At 42.4% G+C, this 14,960-nt stretch overlaps 1 protein-coding gene across 6 annotated transcripts in view; it reads left to right on the top strand.

The window, feature by feature from the left end:
- CNTNAP2 (contactin associated protein 2) overlaps positions 1 to 14,960 on the top strand; it is a 1,669,434-nt gene that overhangs the window by 1,496,037 nt on the left and 158,437 nt on the right. The gene's annotated exons all lie outside the window — the stretch shown is intronic.

Genomic DNA, 14,960 nt, shown 5'->3' with positions numbered 1-14,960 from the left:
CACAATTTTGTAATTCACTGCTTGTGGTTACAGTTAATTGTGGGATAAGGATCCAAATAGATAGCCCTGACAAAGGTTGGGAGAAACAATGTATTTTCCCTATTTTACAGCTATGGGAAACTGAGGCACTGAGTGATAAGTAACTTGCCCACGGTGATGCATTAAGACAGTGGCAGTACCAGCGACTGACTTGAGATTTCTTGAATCCCTGCCCAGTGCCTTAATCATAGACCATCCTTCCTTTTAAAGTAAAGATCTTCACAAGTTATTCTGGACGTTTGATCTTCTTAGCTGTGAATTTCCCATGTTTTTGCAGATCTGTGTCACACAATATAAGCTGTCTGAAATGCTGTTTTTTCTCTCCTCTCTTTGTCTTTATATTTCATTTGAAACATTTCTTTACTGTACTGAATTTAAGGATGACTCTTTGGTGCAATAATTTCTAAACTTTTGAAAAGTAAGATAAGAGAAAGGAAACCAATTCTGTGTCTTGTTTGTTTTGAGACACCACCCCCACCCCGCCCCAGTTCACAATTGCTTCCATTTTTTTATTGCTTTTATCACAGGTTATTTTTGAGAACTTCCATAGATCCTTATTAAATTTCTGTAAACCCCAATCAGTTTAATCTTTTGGGAATTTTAAAGGACTTTTCAGAAAATGTGCACCCAAGATTGGCAGGCCTTTGCAGTGTTGCCATGTCTTGTGATTTTATCATAAGTGTATGAAATTAGGCATGCTTCTTACAGCCCCAGTTCTCACAATCATAAGACTAGATGAGACTCTGAGGTTAGATTTTTTTTTTTTTAAGGAAGTTTCTAGCCACTGTGTTTGGAGAGAAAAACGTGTAGATGTGTGTTGCCCAAGTGCCCAAAAAACAGAAGACAAAGAAAAAGAACTTTATATTTTTTAAATCACATCCATTTTTAAACCCGACTAATGATTTTTAGATTCTTTAGATTGCCAACACTGCCTTTGTTAACATTTTTTGAACCTTAAAAAGTTTTGGTTGATTCCTATTTTTTTCCAAAGCCATTTGCCCATCCCTACACAAGAAGTCTTTATCCCTATGATAACAATAATGTGAAAGACATCAGGACAAATTTAGAGTTGGAGTAACTGGGTGCAACTCCATTAAAGTCAATGCAGTTAAGGGGCCAATGACATTACTTCTTTGTCACAAGAATACCTTAAAAATAGATGAGTGTAATTTCTTGTTCACTGTTGAAGCTCATCATGAGAATGGAAGGGAGATTTACTTACACTGTCTTGTGATTTAGTTTTTAGTTTATTTTTGTCGATAGCTTCGTGTTCACATTCAGTGAATTAAGCACGTTCCAGACTTTAAGCACATACATAAATACCTAGCTGAAGAGGTATCTAAGTGCTGAGAAAAGTGAGGATACAGGTTCTGGTACACATTGCACAGTGGTCCCTCGGTGGAGAGCTCATGGCAGAATTGGGACTGTAGTGCTCAGAATGACCTGTGTCTGAAAACGAAAATGTTTCTGTTGATACAACATGATAATACAGACCCCAAAACATAACCCAGAGTCTAGACTTTAGTCTAAGTCTACTTTAGTCTAAAGTAGACCCACTGTATCAGACTCCCAGCCAAACTCCCATTGACTTCAATGGGAGCAGGAGCGAGCCTTGTAAGAAGTCATTTTAAACCTAAAAAAAGGCACTGTCCTTCCCCTGCAAAATAAACCAAAACAACAAAAACAAAGCCCTGAAACAAAGCAAATCGTTTGTGGAATTCAACGCTCTACCATAGTTCTTGAGCTTTACAGACAGCATGCCTTGTCTCAGTGTTGCATTTTCTTTTTCTTTTGTCTACTGTCCTGAATATAAGAGTGAAATGGGGACTTTCTTATATGTAATGGGCAGTTGCAGAGAGCCAGAATTTTTGGATTCTAGTGAACAGAGGCATTAGTGCTGGAGATCTGGGATTAGATCCAGTATGCTGGGTAAAAGGGCCAGAGTGACACAAAGAGCACCTAAGACCTCTATATGCAGCCTGGCAGGCACTGCCTGACACAGGCAGTGCAGAAGTCAGCCATAAAGCTCCTTCCTAAGGACCTCTTTGCAAGCCGGGGTGTAGGGGACTTGCTAAAGCAGGGATGGTGATGGGAGGGGCATGTAAAGGGCCACAGCATGCAACTCTGCAGAGATCCCAGGCACAGCGCACCTATAGGGCAAGAGGTTGCCATAACTTAGACAGACGCTCAGGGTGTCAACATGTCGATGGCTAAGAAGTGTACCATGGAATAGTGGAAGTACAATACATTTGCAACATTGTAAAATTGGAATGAAAACCACAGCTTTACCCTTTGTGTGTGTTGTGTGTGTGTGTGTGTATGTGTAACGTGGACGTTATCTGTTTTACATCTCTTTGTGGATTTGGGGTTGGGGACATGAGCAAAAGAAGCATTAAAAGTTAAGTATTGTAAACACGCAAAGGAGCAATATAAATTTGTATTAGTGTATGTGCCTCTGAGAAATAATATCAAATAATACCTAAAGGCCATGGTCCCACTAAGCCAATAAGATCCTACATCTTTGGAAAACAAATCTGCAAATAGTGCAGAAGAAGATGACTCTATCGTGTCCTGTGACCTAAATTCTCTCAGGTGCCAGCATTAATTTAATTCATAATGAAGTGAATCAATGAGCCAGGCTTCAGAGGGAAATATCTATTGAAAGATCTGCAATGAAGATCTTTGTTATGCAATAGGTAAACCTGGCATCCGTGACCTGAAGAATAAATTATGTGGCACCTCAAGACTAAAACACATGTCAGTTGCAGCAGAATATCAGTAACTAGTTATTTTAAACCCGATCGCCAAGTTCTTTGGGAAAATTCAGAAACTCTGAGATATTAGCCAATCAGTGTATGTGAGATAGTTTGGCCAGATCTTTGGCCCTGTCTCCAGCTACTTTGAGGCATCACCCTCTCCTGCCCTCTCTCTCCCCGCTTGCATGCTTTTTTTGTGGCGGGAGTGTGGACCAGTGGTATTCAGCTGGAATTTCCAGCTGGAAAGCGGCCCTAAAAAGGCAACTGAGAATGGTCCTAACAGAGGAAAATTCTTTTGTGACACAGAGCTGAATACCACTGGTCCACACTCCCGCCACAAAAAAAGCATGCAAGCGGGGAGAGAGAGGGCAGGAGAGGGTGATGTCTCATGGTGTTTTGGATCTTATGGCTGTTCTTAGCTATGTTGAGAGCTGTTTAGACTAACAGCTAATGAGATTAGAAACAGAACAGTGACTGGTTTCAGAGTAGCAGCCGTGTAGGTCTGTTTTCGCAAAAAGAAAAGGAGTACTAGTGGCACCTTAGAGACTAGCAAATTTAGCTGTAGCTCACGAAAGCTTATGCTCAAATAAATTTGTTAGTCTCTAAGGTGCCACAAGTACTCCTTTTCTTTTTGAGAAAAGTGACTGAGAGCTATTTTTCCCTACAGTTCATTTCAGCTATGTTGAGTGTAATCCAGTACCACTGAAGATCTGGCCCATTATGACTATTTGTTTTCTTTTGATGTGATTGTCCTGATTCCCCCTGGCCTTTCACCTCACAGGGTCACTTCAATCTGTGCAGAGTGGGAGTGCAACACTTCCAAATCAGAATGGTAGCACCTTACAGTCACTTTGCACAGCTATAAAAGGACTATACAGGTGCAAGTCAGTGGAGAATCTGAACCTTTTTATTCTGCAATAAGATTTCGGAAAGCAGCTGTGTCTTGTGCTTAAAGTTCACCACGACTGCATCACAATGGGGAATCTTACTCACAATGCTGATGATAGCACAGAGATGATCAGGCTGATGTTTGCAGGTTCAGTTAGTTGCAAAAGAATTTTCCTGTGAAAGATCACCACCTCACATGCATCATTAAAGGTCCATCAGCACATTACACCCAGTCATTTTTTAATGATGCCAGATCAGGACCTTCCACCGTTCTGATGGATGAAAGTGATGATACCAGCCATGACAAGGGGTGCATCATGATCATATGCTTTGACCAGGAGGCATGACTTGTGAAAAATGATTTTCTAAATGGGTTTGTGAGTAACACTGCAAGTGCTGGAAGCCTTTGTGCATCACTGAGTTCACTTGTCATTGACTCAAACATTTCATTGACAAATGTGATTGCACTTTCCTTTGACTCAGCAAATGTGATGATTGACAGAGTAATACAAACGCTGGCCTCTGTGACTATAGCCATTGATCAACGTCACATGTCTTATGCCACTTGATAACTTGTCTACTTCCAAAACGTCTCCCTAAATTGAGGGAGACACGTTGGTTCACTCTAAAGTTAGTGTAAAAATGTTAGTGAAGTTGACTTATCCTTCATCTGTGATGGTAGAATCTGGGGTACCAGGTGGCACAGGGTAATGGGATATAGAGCCTTTCATCTCTGGGTTACTGGGTTAAGTCTAGCTTTATTTGTAGTGACCAAAAGTTAGTTACTACCTAAGGCCTGTATGGTGCTCTTTGTAATAAGGAGTCTGCTGCTTTCAGCCTCATTTCTAGTCCCAAGGGGCAAATATCCAGTTCACAGAAACCGCGACCAAAATTGGCAATAATGGCATGCTTGTCGGCATTCTCAGCAATGAGAGAGAGAGAGAGAGAGGACTGAATGTGCCTTGAGATGGAATCATCCTCTCACTTGTAGAGGTTGTCCTACCAGATCAAAGTTGAGAAACATTGGCATCACATTGAAGGACAGCTTGTTATTGAAGTTAGTGGGAATTGAAGGCACTCAGGTGGTTGGCACCTCTCAGGATCGGGCCTTTAGTGAGGAAGCGCTCACTGAACTTTCAGAAAACAAACCTACAAAGATTACATTGGATGGGGAAAACAGTGTGGAAAGCAGAGGCTTATAATTACTAATAAAATTACAGCTCTCCTGTACCAGATGTAGTTGATGTTTATTCATCTACATCTGGATATACTGATGACCTTCTGTTCCTGCAATGATAAATCCTTATGAACTTCCAATAAAGTCTGATGAAAGTGGAATGTCAGGTTGATTCCATTCATCTCTCTGAATTTTAACAGCTCCTGTCCTTTAGAAGGAGCCCATTTTAGCAAAAAGAGGTCAAAATGCATTATGTTACACTGCTATCGGACTCTGGAATTGCACCGGACTATTCCAGAGAACTGTTTTCAAAACTAAATTATGCCCGTCATTCATTCTCTCTAAAATCTGAATTGCTTGCAATGTCACACGCACCGCTACTGTGCTAACTTTTCCATTTTTAAAATCTAAACTCATCTTTAGAGGTATAGATATTCTCAGCAGGTTTTATTTTAGACTTGCAACCATTCATTACTTGGCCTAAAGAAGTAGGGCTGTTTTTATCTTGAAAATGGAAATCTAATATAGACACTTCTGGGGGGAGAGGGTGACAGTGGGGAGTAATATAAGCTTGAATGGCTGCCTTTGCTGTAATCCAACAATAATTCATTCATCTTCTGACTTTGGGAATTAAGTTCTCTGGTGCATTGACAAGGTGGTTGTTGGTCTTGTTTTATAAAATTTAATTTGAATTTTTTGCTGTTTCATACCCGGACAGTTAATCAGACCACTGCCACCTCACTTTAAATCAGCTAGCATGTCACATGCCTCATTTCAGGCTGCATTCTCTTACCCTTTCTCTCACTGACTAGTGCCTCTCTCTGAGGTGGGTTCCAGTGAAATTCCTGCAGAATAAGTTACTACTTCATGTGAGTAATGGAAGCAGTGTTTTATAGTACATGTGTATATTCCTATTTTCCCAGTATGAAAGAAAAGAAGGAAAAAACTTGATGAGTTGAGCATAATTGTATGGATACTCTCAATCCATTACTTTGTGGCACAGAGCAGTTTCCCATTCACACATCCATCTTCACTGAAACAGGAGGCTATTCTTACATTTTATTCACATAATCATTTTGATATAAAATCTGTTTTGCTGCAGATGAGGGCCCTGGAGGTTTTTGGTCTGTTGTAATACATAAAGGCGGCCTGACATTGCCGCATTAGTTCTCCAGTGCTGTTGCCTAGCAGAGCTAAAAGCACTGAGGTCTTTTGCGTTCTGCTATTGCCATTCTCCATTTCAATGGAAGCTGAATGTAAAAGGGAAATTGCTGGTGCTGGAGAATGAATTTCAATCATGCTAAGAAAGAAGAGACAGAAGGGAGCTGGCTAAGAAAGTGTTGGTAAATGTCACTGCAAGGGAGAAGCTAACAGGCTGACTGCTCTAAGCCCCTAACTGCATGTTATCAACATATGGATCTACCATTCTTAAAAGGGCACCAATCTGTATACTCTGAATGCAAGAGCTGTGTTACATTTATACATACTGGTACTTTGGCACCCTCACATGATCATAAGAACATAAGAACTTCCATAGTGGGTCAAACCAAGGGTCCATCTAGCCCTGTGCCCTGTCTCCAACAGAGGCCAATACCAGAGCTTCAGGGGGAGTGTACAGAAGAGGGCAGCTGGAGTGATCCATTCCTGTCTTCCCCCCCCGGCTGCTGGCAGTCAAAGGTTTAGGATGCTCCGAGCATGGGGTTGCACCCTGACTACCTTGACTAATAGCCACAGAGAGAGCTACCTTCCATGAACTTATCTAGTACTTTTTTGAACCTAGTTCAACATCACAACATCCCATGACAAGGAGTTCCACATTGTGTGAAAAAAGTACTTTCTCTTGTTTGTATTAAATGTGCGGCCTGTTAATTTCTTTTGGTGACCCTCGGTTTGGGAAAGGGTAAATAACACTTCTCTGATCACTGTTTCCACACCATTCATGATTTTTTAGACCACTATCACATCCCACCTTAGCTGTCTCTTTTCTAAGCTAAACAGCCCTAATCTTTTTAGTCTTTCCTCATATGGAATCCATTCTATACCCTTGATCATCTTTGTTGCCCTTCTCTGAAACCTTTTCCAATTCCACTATATCGTTTTAGAGATTTGGGAGACCAGAACTGGACAAGGTGTGGGCACACCATAGATTTATATAATGGCATTATGATATTTTCTGTCTTATTTTCTGTCCCTTTCCTATTTCTGTCCCCTTCTGTCCCCTTCCTATTAGTTCCTAACACCCTGTTAGCCTTTTTGACAACTGCTGCTCCACACTGAACTGAAGTTTTCAGAGAACTATCTATGGTGGTCTCTTTCAGCTAATTTAGAACCCATCATTGTATATATGTAGTTAGGATTATTTTTTCCAAGCTGCTTTACTTTGCACTCTTCAATGTTGAATTTTATTTGTCATATTCATGTTTTACTTGGGATTTTCAGTGTTTTGTTCTTGATTCTTACTCAGGTAAAAACTCCCATGAAAATGTAAATCAATCAGTATTTCATATGAAGTTCATGGGAGTTTTGCCTGAGTAAGGGCAGAATAAAAACTGAGCAGAAAGCCATGTAGTGAGTAATTATGGAACAACCCACCAGGACAACTTTGTTCAAATCACCTGACAGTGATTGGCTTATGTCCTGCAGCATAAAAGTTTATTTCCCTATTAATAATAATAATAATTAATTAATAATAATTAATAAACACACACGCCACACACACAACTCACAAAACAATTTCTTTTCTCTAATCCTTGTTTCAATCCTACTAAACTCTCAGTCTCTGACATCTTGAGGAAACGTGGTATAACATATTTTGTAAAAATAGTAAAATTATTTACTATGAGACTGCACTGCAACACTCGGTCTAAGGGTCATCTTTACTGAGAAGTGGGAGAGAGACTCTCCCCTGTGCAAATTAGGAAGTGCACAGATCAATTCAGGGTGAGCAAGACTAAGGGAGAAAGGGGAGGCTGTTTTATTTCATTTAGTTAAATTTAAAACTCTGCATCGGAGAATCTTCATCCAGAGCTCTGAATATCCTGGCAATAAAATGAAAAATACAATAAAAAAAGTTCTAGGGTCAATCAAAGTGCCAGTAGCATTTAGGCATGCAGTTGTTTTCATGTGAGTGTTGATGTGGATTGCTTGTGGGTTAATATAGAGCTGTACCCCAAAATATGTTTTATGTATACATTTTCTGGGGCGGTGTTTTGGAGTGTCGGTGGGAGCAGACAGTTCCAGCACACTGCTCAACAGACACAAGACATTAAAGTTGAAAGAATCAATGGTCAAACAATGGAGCAAGCATCATATGAGCATCATCTTAGTTGGTCTAGCTGGCTGAGTGGGAGAAACCAGTCTGAGGCAAAAGACCTTCCTAGGGCCTATAGCAAGGGCCTTTCAGCAACATGGAAATTAGGGTAAGGCTCACACAGGGAGGGTGGAACTTTGAGAAACAGGAGTTTCTGGGGAAAGGAAAAGGGAGAGGGCAGAGGGAGACTGACACTCTGGAAGGCAAACTAAGACAAGGCTTGGTCCCAAGAGCTCCCAGACTTGTTAGCAGAATGTAGGTCGGATCTATTCTGTTCCTGGAACTCAAGAAGGAAGCCCACCTAACTTAGCTTGTAATTAAGATTAGATGAGTCTAGATAGATATGAAGGCTGCTTTTTACGCTAAAATTATCTTCTCTAGTGCTCTGTTCCAGTTGTTCAATAAACCTACATGTATTTCGACAGCTGTTCATCACCGTATGGGGATTCCACAAGGGTTCAGTCACCTACACAGTAATAAGTGGCAGGCATAGATGGGGTGTGGTACCCAGGTCCCAGTCTGTGAATGAGAGAACGGTATTCCTAACAGGCCTAGCACCTGAGGGCGTACACTCAAGAGAGACCAAAAGGGAAACAGGTGCAAGCAGCTCCACAACCATTACAGTTTTACGGAAGGAAAATGGAGTTGCATGCATAATTATCCATTTGGTTCACATAACTCAGGCACTTTTAAAAATGTAGACCTAAGACTAATGAGCATCCATTTCTTGTACAGCCCCTTCCACAATAATAAAATAACTCAAATGTCTGTTGAAATCATAGAAAGTACCCAAACAGGAACTAATCAATCTGCCTAAACGTGGTACACAGTAATGCCAGACAGGAGTTACTTTCACTGAAGACCAGCTGATACAACCAATCTAGTTATCCCACACAGGTGCTGCTTCTGTTATAAAGGTATTGGCCACCATGCCCAGCCCTCTCACCTCCCCCCACTACTGATTTCCCCAAATCATTACAATGTTTTAAACCTGTCTTCTTTTTAAAATACACTCATTCTCCATCCTCCATAGGGACAGAAAAACATGGAAAAAGAAGAGGGACAAGGACTGGAAGAGGGAAAAAATGATCTCATAAAATATCCCCAAGTGTATTTAACCAAAATCCTGTTCCAGTTATAGTCAATTTAAATTCTCAAGGAGTCTCATAAGCACCTCAAATGGCAAGAAGTCAGACTATGCTGCATTACCAGTAACTTTAGCTATTAAACATACAGAGCACCAACTACACTAATACTCAGCCCGTGCTGACAAGTGGAATGGCAATGTTAGATATGTAACGACCATCCCTCTTCGAATGCTGGTCCCTATGTATATTACACTGCGGGTACACATATGCTTCATGAGCCTAAAGCTGGAGAATTTTGAAAACAGCGTCCATTGGTCCACACATGCGCCCTTGCTCACCCCCTGACTCCAACCAAGGAGATAAAGGGAAGGGCGGACCGACCTCTTCTCCAGTTCCTTCTCACCACTGCATCATCTGGGTCGGAAACTGGCTTTATTCCTTTATCTGTGGCTAGAGAGAGAGAGAGAGAGAGTTTTAGAAGTTTTTGGGAATTTAAAGTTTTATCTAATAGTTTTTATCTTTTAGTTGGTTAGTTGGAAGCCCCCACACACACACACCCCATTTTGAGTACTGGACTACACCCAGGACTCTGGGCTTCACAATTTGCCCTTCCTATCCATGCCCCTTCTCAGTCAGTGACAACCACCAATATTGCTTCAGGGAAGCCCACATCACGGCAAGGCGCAGTATCTGCATTCCCTTCCCCAGTCATACCTAGGAAGGGTGGGAACTTCACCTTAGGAAGCACCATGAGGCCACAATTGGACCTAGACTGGGGGACCTCCTGTACATTGGCCCGACTTTTGATAAATGCAAAGTAATACACATTGGAAAACATAATCCCAACTATACATATAAAATGATGAGGTCTAAATTAGCTGTTATCATTCAAGAAAGAGATCTTGGAATCATTGTGGATAGTTCTCTGAAAACATCCACTTATTGTGCAGCGGCAGTCAAAAAGGCCAACAGAAGGCCAACCTCAAGTTGCAGTGGGGGAGGTTTAGATTGGATATTAGGAAAAACTTTTTCACTAAGAGGGTGGTGAAACACTGGAATGCGTTACCTAGGGAGGTGGTAGAATCTCCTTCCTTAGAGGTTTTTAAGGTCAGGCTTGACAAAGCCCTGGCTGGGATGATTTAACTGGGAATTGGTCCTGCTTTGAGCAGGGGGTTGGACTAGATGACCTTCTGGGGTCCCTTCCAACCCTGATATTCTATGATTCTATGATTCTAAGGTTGGGCATCATTAAGAAAGGGATAGATAATAAGACAGAAAATAACACTGCCTCTATATAAATCCATGGTATGCCCACATCTTGAATATTGCGTGCAGATGTGCTCATCCCATCTCAAAAAAGATATATTGGAATTGGAAAAAGTTCAGAAAGGGGCAACAAAAATGAGGAGAGATTAATAAGACTGGGACTTTTGATAAATGCAAAGTAATACACATTGGAAAACATAATCCCAACTATACATATAAAATGATGAGGTCTAAATTAGCTGTTATCATTCAAGAAAGAGATCTTGGAATCATTGTGGATAGTTCTCTGAAAACATCCACTTATTGTGCAGCGGCAGTCAAAAAGGCCAACAGAAGGTTGGGCATCATTAAGAAAGGGATAGATAATAAGACAGAAAATAACACTGCCTCTATATAAATCCATGGTATGCCCACATCTTGAATATTGCGTGCAGATGTGCTCATCCCATCTCAAAAAAGATATATTGGAATTGGAAAAAGTTCAGAAAGGGGCAACAAAAATGAGGAGAGATTAATAAGACTGGGATTTTTCAGCTTGGAAAAGAGACGACTAAGGGGGGATATGATAGAGGTCTATAAAATCATGACTGGTGTGGAGAAACTAAATAAGGAAGTGTTATTTACTCTGTCTCATAACACAACAACTAGGGGTCACCAAATGAAATTAATAGACAGTAGGTTTAAAACAAACAAAAGGAAGTATTTCTTCACACTATGTCCAGTCAACCTGTGGAATTCTTTGCCTGAGGATGTTGTGAAAGCCATAACTATAACAGGTTCAAAAAAGAACTAGATAATTTCATTGCGGATAGGTCCATCAATTGCTATTAGCCAGGATGGGCAGGGATGGTGTCCCTAGCCTCTGTTCGCCAGAAGCTGGGAATGGGCAACAGGGGATGGGTCACTTGATGATTACCTGTTCTATTCATTCTCCCTAGGGTACCTGGCATTGGCCACTGTTGGAAGACAGGACACTGGGCTAGATGGACCTTTCGTCTGACCCAGAAAGGCCATTCTTATGACTTAACAAAGAGTGCACCTTCTGCCACAAGGTTCATCTCAGGCGTGAGGGAGTCTATCCCCACAGATCCCTTGGCAGCATCTTATTGGGAAAGCAGGGAATGGTAGTGGAAGGACCACATAGTTCAAGTGGTCTATCCATGGAAGAAGTAGAGTGTTGTCCTGCAAGTGATGATTCAGGGCTCCTCTGGAGCAGTGCATACTGCACTTTCTGTTTGTTAGGGAGGACCGGGGGAGGGGTACTCCATAGAGTGAAAATATTGTCCAACCATATCAAATAAATGAATCCCAGCTGTAATCTTCAGTTTCAATTACTGTATTTTTCTGTTATAAAAACAAAAAGGAAAAGATAGACATAGCTAGATGGATGCAATTATGTATATAAGTTTTAAAGCAGCCAAGTTATACATGCAGTAATGTATGCATGCACATGAGCAAGGCCGGGCAGGTATATGACTGGCCATTTGCAATTGCATATACACCATGGCCCTGATGTCCCATAACATAAATTGGATTACTGACATGCTTAACGTTAAGCATGTACTTAGTTTCTCTGTTGGATTGGGGCCATGTACACGAACACATACATATGGAAACAAGCAGGGAGAACTGGAGGTCCTGGTGATGTCAAGGAATTATGACGTGATTGGAATAACATAGACTTGGTGGGATAACTCACATGACTGGAGTACTGTCATGGATGGTTATAAACTGTTCAGGAAGGACAGGCAGGGCAGAAAAGGTGGGGGAGTAGCACTGTATGTAAGGGAGCAGTATGACTGCTCAGAGCTCCGGTACGAAACTGCAGAAAAACCTGAGTGTCTCTGAATTAAGTTTAGAAGTGTGAGCAACAAGAGTGATGTAGTGGTGGGAGTCTGCTATAGACCACCGGACCAGGGGGATGAGGTGGATGAGGCTTTCTTTCGGCAGCTCGCGGAAGCTACTAGATCGCATGCCCTGGTTCTCATGGGTGACTTTAATTTTCCTGATATCTGCTGGGAGAGCAATACAGCGGTGCATAGACAATCCAGGAAGTTTTTGGAAAGCGTAGGGTACAATTTCCTGGTGCAAGTGCAAGAGGAGCCAACTAGGGGGGGCGCTTTTCTTGACCTGCTGCTCACAAACCGGGAAGAATTAGTGGAGGAAGCAAAAGTGGATGGGAATCTGGGAAGCAGTGACCATGAGTTGGTTGAGTTCAGGATCCTGACACAGGGAAGAAAGGTAAACAGCAGGATACGGACCCTGGACTTCAGGAAAGCAGACTTCGACTCCCTCAGGGAACGGATGGGTAGGATCCCCTGGGGGACTAACATGAAGGGGAGAGGAGTCCAGGAGAGCTGGCTGTATTTCAAGGAATCCCTGTTGAGGTTACAGGGACAAACCATCCCGATGTGTTGAAAGAATAGTAAATATGGCAGGCGACCAGCTTGGCTTAACGGTGAAATCCTAGTGGATCTTAAGCATAAAAAAGAAGCTTACAAGAAGTGGAAGGTTGGACATATTACCAAGGCAGAGTATAAAAATATTGCTCGGGCATGTAGGAATGAAATTAGGAGGGCCAAATCGCACCTGGAGCTGCAGCTAGCGAGAGATGTTAAGAGTAACAAGAAGAGTTTCTTCAGGTATGTTGGCAACAAGAAGAAAGCCAAGGAAAGTGTGGGCCCCTTAATGAATGAGGGAGGCAACCTAGTGACAGAGGATGTGGAAAAAGCTAACGTACTCAATGCTTTTTTTGCCTCTGTCTTCACGAACAAGGTCAGCTCCCAGACTGCTGCGCTGGGCATCACAACATGGGGAATAGATGGCCAGCCCTCTGTGGAGAAAGAGGTGGTTAGGGACTATTTAGAAAAGCTGGACGTGCACAAGTCCATCGGGCTGGACGAGTTGCATCCGAGAGTGCTAAAGGAACTGGCGGCTGTGATTGCAGAGCCATTGGCCATTATCTTTGAAAACTCGTGGCGAACGGGGGAAGTCCCAGATGACTGGAAAAAGGCTAATGTAGTGCCCATCTTTAAAAAAGGGAAGAAGGAGGATCCTGGGAACTACAGGCCAGTCAGCCTCACTTCAGTCCCCGGAAAACTCATGGAGCAGGTCCTCAAAGAATCAATCCTGAAGCACTTACATGAGAGGAAAGTGATCAGGAACTGTCAGCATGGATTCACCAAGGGAAGATCATGCCTGACTAATCTAATCGCCTTCTATGATGAGATTACTGGTTCTGTGGATGAAGGGAAAGCAGTGGATGTATTGTATCTTGACTTTAGCAAAGCTTTTGACACGGTCTCCCACAGTATTCTTGTCAGCAAGTTAAAGAAGTATGGGCTGGATGAATGCACTATAAGGTGGGTAGAAAGTTGGCTAGATTGTCGGGCTCAACGGGTAGTGATCAATGGCTCCATGTCTAGTTGGCAGCCGGTATCAAGTGGAGTGCCCCAGGGGTCGGTCCTGGGGCCGGTTTTGTTCAAAATCTTCATAAATTATCTGGAGGATGGTGTGGATTGCACTCTCAGCAAATTTGCGGATGATACTAAACTGGGAGGAGTGGTAGATATGCTGGAGGGCAGGGATAGGATACAGAGGGACCTAGACAAATTGGAGGATTGGGCCAAAAGAAATCTGATGAGGTTCAATAAGGATAAGTGCAGGGTCCTGCACTTAGGACGGAAGAACCCAATGCACAGCTACAGACTAGGGACCGAATGGCTAGGCAGCAGTTCTGCGGAAAAGGACCTAGGGGTGACAGTGGACGAGAAGCTGGGTATGAGTCAGCAGTGTGCCCTTGTTGCCAAGAAGGCCAATGGCATTTTGGGATGTATAAGTAAGGGCATAGCGAGCAGATCGAGGGACTTGATCGTCCCCCTCTATTCGACATTGGTGAGGCCTCATCTGGAGTACTGTGTCCAGTTTTGGGCCCCACACTACAAGAAGGATATGGATAAATTGGAGAGAGTCCAGCGAAGGGCAACAAAAATGATTAGGGGTCTGGAACACATGACTTATGAGGAGAGGCTGAGGGAACTGGGATTGTTTAGTCTGCAGAAGAGAAGAATGAGGGGGGATTTGATAGCTGCTTTCAACTACCTGAGAGGTAGTTCTAGAGAGGATTGTTCTAGACTATTCTCAGTGGTGGAAGAGGACAGGACAAGGAGTAATGGTCTCAAGTTGCAGTGGGGGACGTTTAGGTTGGATATTAGGAAAAACTTTTTCACTAGGAGGGTGGTGAAACACTGGAATGCGTTGCCTAGGGAGGTGGTGGAATCTCCTTCCTTAGAAGTTTTTAAGGTCAGGCTTGACAAAGCCTTGGCTGGGATGATTTAATTGGGGATGGGTCCTGCTTTTGAGCAGGGGGTTGGACTAGATGACCTCCTGAGGTCCCTTCCAACCCTGATATTCTATGATATATTTTGATAAGTATC

This window comes from Lepidochelys kempii, chromosome 2 (genome assembly GCF_965140285.1).
Source record: "Lepidochelys kempii isolate rLepKem1 chromosome 2, rLepKem1.hap1, whole genome shotgun sequence".
NCBI lineage: Eukaryota > Metazoa > Chordata > Testudines > Cheloniidae > Lepidochelys > Lepidochelys kempii.
The sequence above is the reverse complement of the archived record's forward strand: the minus strand, read 5'-3'. Positions and strand labels throughout refer to the sequence as shown.